At 41.6% G+C, this 14443-nt stretch overlaps 1 protein-coding gene across 5 annotated transcripts in view; it reads right to left on the bottom strand.

The window, feature by feature from the left end:
- Nucleotides 1-14443, bottom strand: part of B3GNT2 (UDP-GlcNAc:betaGal beta-1,3-N-acetylglucosaminyltransferase 2) — a 140806-nt gene that overhangs the window by 13438 nt on the left and 112925 nt on the right. The window contains exon 1 of one of the 5 annotated variants that reach the window (XM_073339548.1): nucleotides 12447-12835. The exons of 2 other annotated variants lie outside the window; for them this stretch is intronic. The gene's annotated coding sequence lies outside the window, so the exon portion shown is untranslated. Of the gene's footprint in view, nucleotides 1-11634; nucleotides 11749-12446; nucleotides 12836-13029; nucleotides 13670-14443 lie in introns of those variants that run through there. 2 more of the 5 variants (XM_073339549.1, XM_073339545.1) reach the window with 2 other exon arrangements.

The following is a 14443-nucleotide window of genomic DNA, read 5'->3' on the forward strand; positions in this document are numbered from 1 at the left end:
ATACTTTCTGTAATATTAACAGAAGAAGTGTTTTATTGCCTAGCTCTAGTATCACTGACCTTGAAGTCCGCTGGCAGTTGCTAGAAAAAACAACAAAAAGAACCCAGTTTGACCTGAACCAAAAATAAAGTTTTTTGGTAATCAAACAAAGTCAACAAAAGTTACATTTTGGATCAAACTAAACATTTTGTTTCTAGGCATTTTTAACCTTTCTTAATAAAAGCAAAGGAGATGCCGGGCTAGATTCATAAAACTGGAAGAGAAGGTGCCCCCCTCATACCAAATAGCCCAGTCATTAGGGCACTCACCTGGGATATGGGAAACCCAGGTTAAAATCCCTTCTCTGGGGGAAGGGCTGAATGCAGGTCTCCCCCCTCAAAGATGAGTGTCTTAACCATCAAACTATATAGGCTATTCTGGGGTAGGCCTCTCTCTCAAGCCCTCCCATTAAACCCATTCCACTTTGTATAAAATACCTACATAGTCTCTGGACCAGAGAGTGTGAGAACATTGAAATACAGTGTACAGTGGAAGATTTATATTAACACCTAAATAACTTTAATTCCTAATGATCACTTTGGATAAAAGAATACTTCGAGATTCAACACATTCCTTCTTTCAAATAAAGCATCAGAAGTTAATATAAGCATCCTTGAGCCATCTCAGAAGTTCTCCAGCAAAGGTATGGAGAAAGATACTTGACATCTGTGAGATTTCCAAAGTAAACAAACAGAAATAAAACTTTTCTTTAAACAAAAACAGGGAGGATTTGATTTAAATCACTAGTCAGGAAGACTTGATTTAATCACGGATCTCTACATAAAAGTGCATTCTTCTTGGCTGTTATAACTTTAATACATATTCTTCACAACTCAGAGATAGATGTAGGTTTCATTTTTAGAAGGTACACACCATACATTTTTAAAGTGATTTATTTTGAACATTTTTCAGATTCATTTTACAGCTATATCAGAAAATGAATGATTGTTTGGTTATTTCATTTACCAAAGGTAACTGAAGCAGATATTTTTGAAGTCATTGGGAGGTGAACTACCTCGAATTAAACAGGTTAATCATTAATATTTGGAGGATTCTCTTGCCATGCTGTATTAGGAGAAGACCATCACCAGACAGACATTTAAATTGTTTTATTTAACTAAAACAACGTTAGGTATTCCGGATTTTTTTCTTCAACAGCAAATATATAATATTTTAAACAAAACAAGCGTATGAATTTAGTTAAATATTCAAATTTTTTAAAATCAGGTTTGTTTTTGTTAAAATTGTTTTTAACTAACATTGTTAAATGAAATATATAAAAAAAAACAAAAATTAAATCGACTGTGTCAGCCAGGTCAACACGAGAAACTTAAAATATTGGTGTCTGCAGCTAACTCAGTCGTTTTCACCTTCATTTTCCTGTTTGTTCATAATCTGGAAAAGAAAAACAAGCTTTCTGGCTTTTTCAGGTCCCAAACGATTTCTCAATTTGGAATGAATTAATCCAAAGGAAGAAAATATTCTTTCTACACCGGCAGAAGAAGCTACTGCTGTTAAAAGAGAGATTATCATTTCAACAGTCTCTGAATCCAAGCGCTTAAGTGACTTCCACCAGTTCACTGGTGTGACTTTCTTTAAAACATCATCAGAAAACATATACTTCTTGAATGGTTCTTATTTCCAAACTGGGTCTCTTTTACAACCTGCTGCCATTATAGGTTTTCCCTTCTAGTGAGAGAATGGTATGGTAGATCTCAAATCAATGAAGGCTACACTCAGAAAGACCTCAAGACTTCTGGAAAATGCTGCTCAAACAGTTTCACTTTTGTTTCTATTGCCTGTCCCTCCCTGCTCACATTTATCTCCAGACTTATTCTCCTTGTCCAGATCTATCCCACCCCCAACAATCTTCTATTCATTGAACTTTTTGAAACTTTGCATTTTCAGAGAGAGGTAAGGGATTGACTCAGTGTACACAAATTTGCAGAGGGACAATAGGGTTGAGGTCTGTTATTCCTCACTTCTGTATATTATTTATTTATTTAAAAACATTTTTTGCTGTTAACAAGCATGTTATCTCTGGCAACGCAAATCCACAGTTTGAGAACTGCAAAACTAAGCATCTCTGATGGTATCTTCTAGACTGAGCACTGAGTTCCATTGGGTAGATAGAAAGATTAACCTAAATAATCTATACAGAAGCTCCTGGTACCCCATGAAATTGGGTCCCTAATCCATGAACTATTGGAAATCATTTACAAAACTTTACATTAATATATTGTCTTATACTACAGAATTAGAATTTATAATCCCTATTCCATGATGAGATATCTTTGAGATATAATGTATCTTAATTAAAACTACCTTTAGATAAAATGCTTTAAGAGGAAAAAAAATAAAAAAAATCCAATTTAAATAAAAAAATCCAATATGATTTTTTTTAAAAAAAATCTGATTTTTATCCACCCTGAACAAAAACTAAATGACTTCAGACATTCATGCACTGCAACAAAAAGGCAAAATCTCAATTTTTAAAAAATGCTTTGCAGGTCACACAGAAGTCTCTCATACACCAATCTGCTGAGTCTCAGGCCAGTGCCTTAACCATTAGACTATCCTTCATCTCTAATTCCACCCCCATATAATCAAATATTTCTCACATTCCCTTAGTTGAATTGGTAAGCATTGCTAAGTTACTTTTTTAGTGCTGCAGGAAGATGGGAGTCTTATCTTCTCTTGTGTGGAGGATTGCAGTAGATCCACAAGCTTATTGGTTTGTTCCTGGACTTCTTCCATGGATATTATGAGAGCTTTCACCACCCTCTTAAGAAGCTTCTAAAAGCCACTGAAATCACCCAAAGGGCACCTGAAGAGATGACTGCCCCATCTGGGAAAGATAAGGATGTGGCCTGTGGAGATGGGAGTTCAGCCATGGGTTCTCTCTTCTCAGGTTCTTCCTCTTGGTGTTGAAGAGGAGAGGTCTTGAACAGGGGTTGTGGTGGCACAGGATCAGCTCTGGATACTGTAGGTGAAGTAGACAGTCTCTTGTATTGCTCAGTTCTGCTCTGGGAGTTATCACAGACCCCAGTGGCCACGCTAGAACTGGTTGATATGGTCCCAGTGCCTAGAGTGTAAAAAATCAATGCTCTTGTTCTCATGATAGAATGTCCCAATACCTAGCTCTAGAGGAAGGTCTCAGTTCCAAAAATGATGATGTTGTGGCCACTTTTGAGGAGAGCATGTTTGAGGCTCTATCATCATCACAGACTTTCAATGAAGCATAGTCCGGTTCCACTGAAGGAGCCAGATCCTTCAAAGTAGAGGATAGGGCTCTGGGCATCAATAGTGCCAAGGAAGTTTGATGTCTTGGTGCTGACACAGCTGCCAATATTGGTAAGAGAGGTGATTCTGACTCCAGAAGAATTAAGAGGTCCTTCAGTGCTATAAACCTCTGGGATGCACAAGTGTCTCAGTTCTGATTACTCCCGCAGCACCAGTTCAGGCTTCCATGCAGAGGCTGATGGTACAGCACACAGTGCAGAAGGCAGCAGTACCAGAGCAGGTTGTGGAAGTGCTGATGTTGATGCTACTGTATGAGCTGCTATAGGTGCTGAGTTCCTTATCGATGATGGAGGCTTTGGCAGCCTCAGCCCTGCCAGAGGTGCTTCAGCGCCCAGATGAAGCTGAGCTTCAATGGTAACTGCTTAAAGTCATGAAGTCTCAGACTGAATGGTGTCGAGGGGAGGCCTTGCTCAAGCTCTTAGTAGGAAATACGCTTCCCTGGCTTACCACTTCCTTAGACTTTACTGACATATTGCTGAGTCTCAGTTCCCAGGCTCTTCCGTTCTGAGGGGCCACACAATGGGGGGGGGGTGAGAAGTGTGTTTCAAAGATCCCAGGTCAGATGCTGACCTCAAAGATCTATTCATTAAGATCTGTAGGCATGATTCCCTATCCTCTCTCATATGTGAGTTAAATAACTGGCAAACTGAACATCTTCCAGTGACACACAATTCTCTGAGGCTGCCAAGACACGTGTCTGTCAGTCAGGGGCACAGTTCTGTGATATACACAGCAATACTTGAAATTAGGGGACCTGGAAGAGGCAACTCTGGATCTAAAAATACATTTAAAATAGAAATAAGAACACTTAAAAACACCACAAAACACTAAAATAAAAACTTGCCAACGGGCAAACTAACTACTAAAAACTAGAGTAACTACACAGGTAGAATAGTTGTTGGCAGTCATATGGACAGCAAGCACTCAAGTCTGAAAGCCAAGAGGAGAGGAACCGAGTAATGGCTACTGCACTCCTCCATTATATGCCTTCAACGTGAAGCATGAAGATTCTCAAAGTGCATGGCCAGATGTCCAAAGCACTCCAAACTTGAGAGCATGAGTCACCTGAACACTAGTAATGGAATGTACATATGGACAAGCACTCGAAGGAGAATATTTTCTTAATTTCAATTTATTCAACTAATTCAGTTCAGTGACTAGTTCATCCAAAGTCGAGAAATGACTGGCAGTTTAGAAAACAGGAAAAGCTTGTTTTCCTTTTCCAATCTATGAATAAAAAAGTAGGTGTGAGTGGATGACCGCTACTAAAATCTTGAAGGACATGGTGACCAGAAAGAATCAGTTTAATTCACTACCTACAGGTAGTACTTTCTTTCTATAATAAATCATATAAAACATGTTTTGTTTTTAAAGTTGTTTTTTAATTAACTAATAAAAACCATTTTCCAATGCTGTATTTGTGCTTTAATGGTATTCAAATTTCTACCCAAATAGAGTGTGACACAAATCATAAAGTTTAATTAAAGGTTTAAACTGTTTAGATCAACTTGGTTAAAACAGTGCAAAAAATGGTGGGGACACTCTTACTTTAGTTAAAACCAGGCTTATTTTGGTTTAACTTAAATCAATTTTGTTGTCAGAAATAAAGAGGTTGGTACTGGTTTAAAAACCAATTTAAGTTGTTGCAACTTTCTTGTGTAGGCATAGCCTCAGTCTCCTACACATTCAGTCCAATACCATGTATACTCTGCATTCACTTTAAAATATTTAAAGACAAAAATTATGAAATATTTAAGGAAGTCATGAAGTCAACAAACTATCAGACTATGAATAGTTATGATTAGTTTGAAATGTTTAAAGCTCACTATTTACAGCCTTTTAAAGGTGCATTTTCAGACACATGGTGAAGTATGCCATTAACCAAAAAAAAAAAGATACATATTACGCACACAGATTTCTTGCAACAACCTTAACTTTGGCCATCAGTCAAGAAGAAATTCCACTGCCAGACTGAAGAAGAAACACATTATTTGTCTAAAAGATACACTACCAAGTTCTTTAGTTCCAAGCTCTAACCTACTTTAATCAGATATTAAAACAATGTTAAAGGCAGCCCACATCTAAATAATTCTCTCCTCACCCATCCCACAACTAAAGTTATCACTCTATTAGTGACATTTTAAAAGAAACTTTGTTTTGATCATGCACTTCCCTTTGGTGGTCTGCAGTTGCAGTTAAACACTATTCTCAAAGTAGTGCTGATACTGAATTCTGGTACATAAGTAAATAAAAACAGCAATATTAGTGTCAACTCCAACTTCAAAACAAAGAAAAAACACATTTACCAAATAAAACTCGGTGAAGGGGGAAATGGTCAAGCTCTTAATGGTATTATATAAAACAGCTGGAGGAAAGTAGGAAAGAATGCAGACTTCAAAAATGCACTTTAGAATAATTTCCAATATAAAAGCTAACAAAGAAATTAATCCACGTTCAAACAAAACCTACTTGATTGCCAGTTATATTTTTAAATATGGAGCAAGCAAATTTTCTACTCCTCAGCATGCCGTTCATGTACTTTACATCCAAAATTGGAAACACACAGAATACAGCCCATACTGCATTACATTAGATTCACAAGCAAATGTAAAAATTAATCCCTTTCTCCCCTGCTTTCAATTTAAAATAAAATTATGATCTGTTTGATTAGTTTATGAGTATTGAATTTAATCAAGATCTAAAAGAACCAAATTGTTTTTCCTCAGTTTCTAGATTATTTCCAAGAATATAAGGCACAAGTCTACTAAGGCATTCTAAGCAGGTGTTTGTAAAATTTAAAATAAAACTATTGTATCATATCACAATACTTTCCCTCCTCCACAATCCACCGCCCTCAATATCGAGGTCACCATCTTCGTGGCAAAGAACCGGACAAGAATCTGCTTGGAGCCATTCAAAGCCAATCTAAGCTACAATTACAATCAAGTGTGAGGTCCCCATTTCCACGTAATTCTGATATGCACTCTAAACAGGACTTTATCTTTGTTACATAGCCAGGCTAAAAGCCTTGGATGTTTCCAACAGAATTAAGATTCATTTTTCACTACAAATTGGAACCATGTTGTAAGCAGGTCAGGGGATAACTGTGTTGTAACTGGATCCTCTGATCGTTGTAATAGTAGTGTAGAAAGGAGCTTAACTGGCTGAAGGTATCACTGAGCAATCCAGGACATTTTCAGATTCCTTTGAGATTACTTCTACTCCTGAGCACGCCTTGCTGACCTGAGGAGCAAGATGCTGGGGATCAGGTATTTCACATGTATGTCCCATACAAATGTTCAGAGCAATATCACCAAGACAATCCTTGAAAAATTAACTTGATACATACAAGCCAGAAGTTGCCATGAAATTTGGGGAGGCCCCCCACCACCACCATGGTTTAGGGTGGGGTGGCCAACCTGTGGCTCCGGAGCCATGGGTGGCTCTTCAGAAGTTAATATGTGCCTCCTTGTATAGGTACCAACTCTGGGGCTGGAGCTACAGGAGCCAACTTTCCAATGTGCCACGGGAGGAGGGGGAGTGTGTGCTCACTGCTCAACCCCTGGCTCTGCCACAGGTCCTTTCCCCACTCCACCCCTTCTCGCCCCCTCCCCTGAGCCTGCCGTGCCCTCGCTCCTCCCCCACAGAGCCTCCTGCACGTCACAAAACAGCTGACTGGGAGGTGTGGGGAGGGAGTGGGAGGCACTGATCAGCGGGGCTGGGAGGCTCTGGGAGCGGAGGGGGGTGCTGCTGACGTATTACTGTCGCTCTTTGGTAATGTATATTGGTAAATTCTGGCTCCTTTTCAGGCTCAGGTTGGCCACCCCTGGGTTAGGGGCAACACCTTGGTAAGAAATCCAGGCTCCCTGCCCTACTCCACCCATAAAGCTGTTGGAAAGGAAGGGTGCTAGGATTCCTATCTGGGTGCTACCCCGACCTACAGCATCCTGGTATCAGCCTTTTACCAGTAGGTTTCTGATCTCTATAAGTGTCCATCCACTGACTACTGGAAGGAAGAAGGAGCTTTCCACCTCCCATACTTCTACCCCTAATTTTGGAAAAGTTAGTTAACTGCTACTATCCTTCCCCTCGGCATCCATTTCTTTGGATCCTCACTTGTGAATAACTTCAGTTGCTTATCTTCTCCTGTCCTCTAGCCCTCCGAACAGCAGCAAAGTGAAGTTAACATGAATACCAGATTTACTGCTGTGTACAGGATTCTGAATAGCAATAGTAAATCTGTAGAGTTGTGTCAGTTTCACTTTGCTGCATAGGAAATTTATGAGCAGTAGCAAGCACGCTAAAGGTATCTGTAGATTTAGAAAGGCAACAATGCATCAATTCATATTCATAAGATTATCCTTACAACCATAAAAGGTTAGATAGTTTTTCCCTCTTTGTTTAAATTTTGCAGAAGCTGATGGTTAGCCCCTCTGGTGTGCAACTCAGAGAAAGTTTTCTTCCTGACATTAGTATTTCAAAACCACGGGCTGGCTATGTCAAAGCCTTCAGCTGCAGAAAAAGTGCATATGCCATATTAAAGAATCTCAATTTAAAAATCAGAAATATATATTAGCAAAAATCAGTGACAGATAACCCACTAAGAACACACCAAGTGTATTCAAGTTTTGGTCTAATATATGTGTCTTTCATAGTAAGTAACTTATGGCATATCTTCTTATTCCTCAAATAGATTGCTTACCTGTCTACTTTGAAAGGTTTTGAGTATTCTTATTTGTAAATACAGTATATGCTGCAGCTAGAATTATAGACTTTTTGGCTGTGATAGTGGGGGGGGGGGGAAGTTAGAGAATAATTCATGTAGGACTGAGACCTGATCTACACATAAATCTTGTACCAGTATAATTATATGTATGTTAGGAGTGGACATAGTTTTCAAGTATAAAAGAACTTTATAGAAGCATCGTTTATTCTCAGTCACATAAAGCAATAAGCTGTATTGGTATAATCACTTTTATGCTAATATAAAACTTTCTACACTGAGAGGGGTTGTACTAATTTAACAATACCTGTACAATTAAGTGGTATAACTTGTGTGGTTTGACAAAGCCCAAAGATAAGTTATTTTGCTAACATGAAAGAATCACCAATAGAAGTCATGGGTTTTGCTATTTTGAGCAAGTTTTCAGTTAAGTTTGAGTGAAACACCAACAATTCACAATATGAAACCTTAACAGAAAAAACATTTTTTTTCTGAACAGCAATTCAACAAGTTCTGACTATTGAAGTTACAAAAAGACTAAAAAAATAAATATATATATTTTTCCAAAACAAATATTTTTGCTGACCAATCTGATGAAACTATTTCATCAATTTTCCCTTTGCGTTAAATAAACCAAACACCACACCCGTCACACTCTGGGATTTTTTCCTCTCTCTTATTTAAATGCTAATTGCTTCTCATGAGGATTATATTCAATCGTTCTTTTGCACAATTCACCACAGTACATTTTAGTGATCCAGTCCTGCATTATACATGTCCTGGAAAATTGTGAAGGTTTGTGCGCCTCTTTTAAGCCCAAGGTCTCTGATTCCCCACCCACTGAAATCAGTGGAAAAGCTCCCATGACTTGATAGGTGCAGCATCAGGCCCAAAATCCCTACAGAGTATTTCTATGAGTAGAGGAACCAAACATTGCTATCTCACATCTGTTTAGATGTGTATACTCCAATTTGCAGTCAATGACTTCAAATTTTTGTGTTAAAACGAGAAAAAATATGTTCTTAATATGTTCTCAAATGTCACTCTTCTCTATTCCAGTTTACTGCCACTACTTTTGTCATTCGCAAATAGAAATAGCATCATGCAATCACTGAGAGACAGCAGAAAGATAAAATATAACACATATCCCCCATAAGGTGACAATATGACATAACAAATATATATTGACAGGCAGACTAAGTTATAGTGGATTTTAATTGTATTCTTTCCCAGAAAATACACACTGCTTACTAATTTTGTAGTCAACATTCATTTAAATGTAGAGCTAGAAAATATGTTACATTGTACAAAATATCCAATAGTCATCCAATGATTCCTTGTGTACAAAGCACAAGGACCCTAATATTTTGTTAAATTAATTAGAAAGCTTTTATGCAAGGGTTCTTTCAAAGAGGTATTAAAGATTGAAACAAAAATTAAAACTGAGCCTTTTTTTTTTTTTAAAAGATTTTATGGATTTTTCAAAGATATTTTGCTTTTTTTCTTTCCAAAGTCAGTAGTCCAGCACTCAAGTAACTGAACAAAACACATATACATGAGAGAAAAACAAAAAAAGTCAGCTTTACATTTTTAGGTTATAAGTAACAGCCAGCCAAAAATATAAACATAAAAATGCAGATATTGACTGCATATTTTAAAAGGCTGAAACTACCAGACACTGGTTAAATTTGTTTCTTATGTTGTTTCCACTATGAAAAAAAATATTCTGATGGAATTAAATGAAAACTGTTAAACCACCATTCTGCATAGTTGATTAAAGAATATATAAAAAAATAAACAAATAAGAAAGCCAGCAATCATTCTTGTTAGGTCCATCCTCAAGAAAAATTCAATTTTCAAGCAGATTTTTGACAGTACGTCTTTTGTTTCTCTCTAGTTACGTAAAGAAAAACCAACCCCTGGCCTTAAATATTTTGACTAAAAAGGATAAAGGAATAGTAGTCAACAGTATCAAAAGCTTAGCATAACACAAGACAGGGTTGAAATATGCAAAATACAGGTCTAGAATAACACGTTCAGCCACCCCGGATTGCGTTTTACAATGTTATTAACAGTCATGTGCCATCAAAACATGGAATGCGGCAGTCTTTGGGATATGAGCCACAAAGCTGAAGTAAAAGCTCCTCCTGTCGTCTAAAGCAGCAAAGATTTCTCAACACACTCTGGACAAATACAGACATCAAAAATTAAATCTAGCTACAGAGAAAACAGGGTGACAGTTCAAAATTGAATCCTGAAGAATAATACAAATTTAAGAAAGGATTTTAGATTTTAAGAAAAAAAGTAGCAGAAAATCTGAAATGAAATTGAGACTAAAAAAAGCGGTGTTATAGTGTCCAGCTATACCACTAGTACTTTAGGGGATAATGCTCTCTTATTTTTTAATCTGTAATGCAAACCTAACCTGAGAAGCTACACAACATGGCTGTAGAAAACTCAGCAGTCTGCATAACAAAAACCACCTACATAATTTTTACTCAAAAGAAGACACCACAACATTGCTATGGTATTGAGAACACTGGCCTTACAAGCTTCTTCTCCTCAGATCTCACACCATTTTAGCTACATAAGTGGGAGTGCTAGGGTAGGTTGCCTGTTTTCTCCACGTGTCATCTAACCCTGTTCAGAACAGGTCTAGACTCAGTGGTAAAGTCAGTGACAAATAGTCTAAACTAGTCCTACCACAAGTAGAACTGCACCAGCAGGTTGTAAATGATAGGTGATTTTAAGAACAATCCCCATGAAAACAACCTCTGTAGTAAGATCCTCTAAGTTAAATCCCTCCTAAACGCACTCCTTCCAAGCCTCTGATAGACAAAAAACGTTAAGACCCCCAATCCCAAAAATGCTTATGATCAATGGGGCCTACTCAACATGGGAAAATTAAGTATGTGCATAAGAATTTGTGGGATTAGGACACAAAAATATGTTCGCCTAGTGCTTGTCTTATCCTTATCCCTTTAGTTGTAACCTTCCCATAACAAAGACTATCATTATATTTGAGTCCTATCCAACACAGAGAATACCATCAGTCCTTAAAAAAAAACCAATGGATATGCAGTGAGTTTGCCACCAGCAGTGGAGAGAACACATTTCAGGTACTATTACTTCTCTTGCAAGTAAAAAATGATCAAATCTTTTTGTGACAGCCAGTCCCTTTACTTTCTCAAAGGCAAATAAGGACACAAGAGAAACTGAGCATCACTGACTGGACAGAGCACTTGACTAGATGTCAGGAAACCCAACCTATTCCCTGCTCTACCACTGATCTGCTGTGCAACCTTCAGCAAGTCACTTCACCTCTCTATACCTCAGATTCCCCTTTCTGAAATGGGGATAACAATATTTACACTCCTTTGTAGAGAGCTTTGAGATCTATGGATGAAAGGCACTATACAAAAGTATTAACTATATTCAGTGCTTCATAAACCCACTCATCTCCATTGTGAAACTTTATCACAGGAGATAAAAACAGGCAGGTACTAATAACATAATATATTTAAAGAGAATCAAGTACAAGTACAAATGTAGGGATTTGCCTTACCTACCTACTTTGATGTTCTTTCACTGACATCAACGGGCTTTGGATCAAGTCACAATCAGTTTAATTGTTTTCCCTCTACATAGAGAGTTTCCCATTTGTTTGTTGGGGATCTCTCTCAACTGAGAAGGAAAAAAAATCTGAAAACAGGAAAACTTGATTGTGAAACCACAAGAATTATCAGGGAGAGAAAGGAGAAAATGTAGTTCCTGAAACTACTTTTAGCTTAGTTTTTAAAAACTGACTGGAATGCAAGCTGACAGTGTCCCTTTAAAATATATATTTGTGAACAACTAATCTAGGAGTTTTTCTCAGAGGAGTTTTAAATTAATTCTTTCACTGCAATATTAGAATTGCTATTTAGAGAGCGTTATAATACATGCAGCCTTTTTAAATGTAGATTTTTAGTTTTCCTGAATGCAATCACTTTCAGTTTGTCAAAATCAGGTAAGGACTTTAAGTTTAAAAGCAGTGTATGAACTCAAGTCCTCAATCTATATCACTCAGCCAAACATCAGAGTTAATTATTAAGCTCTAGCAGTGTGGAATATTTTCTGGAGGTCAAGCTAAAGGGTTTCTTGAGTAACTTTCATCATAAATTTTTCCTGGATGACTAAGGAATTGTGTGCCGCACTGCCACATTCAGAGCAAGTAACCTGATGTCTCCTGACAGAGTACAGTATGTCTCAAGAGGGACAAAATAGCGTGATTTCATTAAGGAACATATACATTTGGGACAAATTCTGCCAAAAGTAGCATTTTCTCTTCCTTTCAATATACACAGAAGCATACTTTATATCCCTAAAGACTTCAACTCACCAGAAATCTGTTTGAAGGACCTAGTTTGGGTAACAAAAATAGAGGAGACCGAACAGCCTGCAACTTGCTGACTTCTATGGCAGTGAGAAACTCCCCAAGGCCACAACCAACGAAACGCCGCGTGGGAGCGGGTCCCCCCGCGCCCCACTGTCTATCTGGCCCCCTAGGTCCTTGCACAACGCCCACCGCTGCCGCATCCTGGTGCCGGCGCCTTCCCCAGAAGCGCTCGGTCTGCCCGAGAATCCCCCCGCCCCAACATGCAAACCACGAAAACTTAGATTGGCTGGTGCAGATGTCATCCCTGTCGGCAGATTTCAGGTAACTTTCCACAGCGAGGGGGTTACAGCATCCGCCGTAGCCGAGGTTGCGGTTTCACTTCCACTCTCACCCCGGCCTGCCAGCCCCAGACCCCACCTTGCCAGCTGCGTGTCAGCCGTTCCCCCTCCCCAAAGCAGCTCGTTTGGGCCTCAACCTGCCCGGGGGCGGCGAATCGTTGCGGACCCAGGGGCCTGTCAAGCCCCGTCTCCCTTGCTCCCGGACGCGCCGGAGTCGGGACCTGCGGTGTAAACAGCCTCGTACGCACCTTGCCAGACAACAGCTGGGCTCCACGTCGGCTGTTCCTGGGGCGCGTTCCGGCTCCACCATGCTTCTCACCACGGCCTCAGCAGCCGGGCCCCATCCTGCCGCCGCGCTCAGCCCCTGCGGCAGGGCGGCGGCTCCGGCCGGCCGGCCAGCGATGCTTCCCCGCGGCGCGTGCGGGCCGGATCTCACCGCCGGGGGAGCGGAGCGGTCTCTTCAGGGGAGCTGGGGGGGAGGGGAGGGCAGGCGATGGTCCCAGTCGCGGCGGGGAAAAGGGACGGAGGGCTGGGCGGAGGCGCCTCCGCCCCTCGCAGGAGGCTCCCTGGCGGCTCGGCCACCTCGACCCGGCGGCGGCCGCTTCTCCTCACCGGCCGGGTCGAGCTGCCCAAGAGCGGATCTCAAAGAGCGCGGGGGGTCGGCGGCACCAGCCTCGCCGCCGGCGGGAGCCGCCGCCGGGACATGCTGGCGGGAAAAATTGCCCACTTGTTGGCCTCGCGCTCTGGGGACCGTCGCCCCGCGCCGCCCGTGCGCCCCCTCCTCGCGCTGCGCGGCCCGGCGCGCGGCCCCCTCCTCCAGCCTGCCACTGAGGCAGGCGGCGCGAGAGCGAACGACTCGGGGAGGTCGGGCTCCGGACCCGGCACTCTGGCCGCGCGCTCGGTGGGAGGGGAGAGAGGCGCTGGCACCGCGGCTCTCTAAGCCCCGCCTTCCAGCCTGCCTTCCTAGCCAATGAAAAGATTCCATCAACGGGGAGGGGGTTGCGGAGGCTCCTGAAGTCGTGGGGGGGGGGGGGGGGGGGCGCGAGGATGAAGGGAACTTTGGGGAGGGGGAGGAAAGTTCGCTCCGTGCCCGGCAACCGCGATCGTCTTTGTGTTTGACGTATTTTACGGACAAAGAAAAAGCCGGGTGGTTGGGTGTGCAGAGAAACGGAAGGGAGGAGGGAGGCCTGGACTTTGCCCATGCCCTGCCTGGGTTGTTCATTCACGCCAGAGCCAGGGGCCCTGTTTCCTTCTGCTCCCTACAACTGCGGGCACGCCGCGACCTGTCCTGCTCCTGGGCCCTGAGCAAAGGTGCTGGGGTGTTTGGGCAAAGCCCTGCATCATTGGGGAGCCTCCCAGCGCCTCATGTCCCCGACCCGGGGTCTCGGCACGCTGGCACGCGTCTCCCTCCCTGGAGCCTGCCAGGCTGTGCGCTCCCCTAGCTCCCCAGGTCTCCATCGCAGGGCCCAGCATCACCGGAGGACCCGGTGTTGCTGACTCTTGCAATTTTATTGCAAGGCTTGTGCTCATCGTTGTTTTTCTTAAAGCCTCAGCTGCTGGGATGAAGCGACTCTCACCTCTTCTCCCGCGCCCCCAAGTTGCTAGCCCTCCCCGTTGCAGAGAAAAGCTTGAACACACCCACCGCGTGCCCCTTAAAGGCTC

This window comes from Lepidochelys kempii, chromosome 3 (assembly GCF_965140265.1).
Source record: "Lepidochelys kempii isolate rLepKem1 chromosome 3, rLepKem1.hap2, whole genome shotgun sequence".
In the NCBI taxonomy this organism is placed as follows: Eukaryota; Metazoa; Chordata; order Testudines; family Cheloniidae; genus Lepidochelys; species Lepidochelys kempii.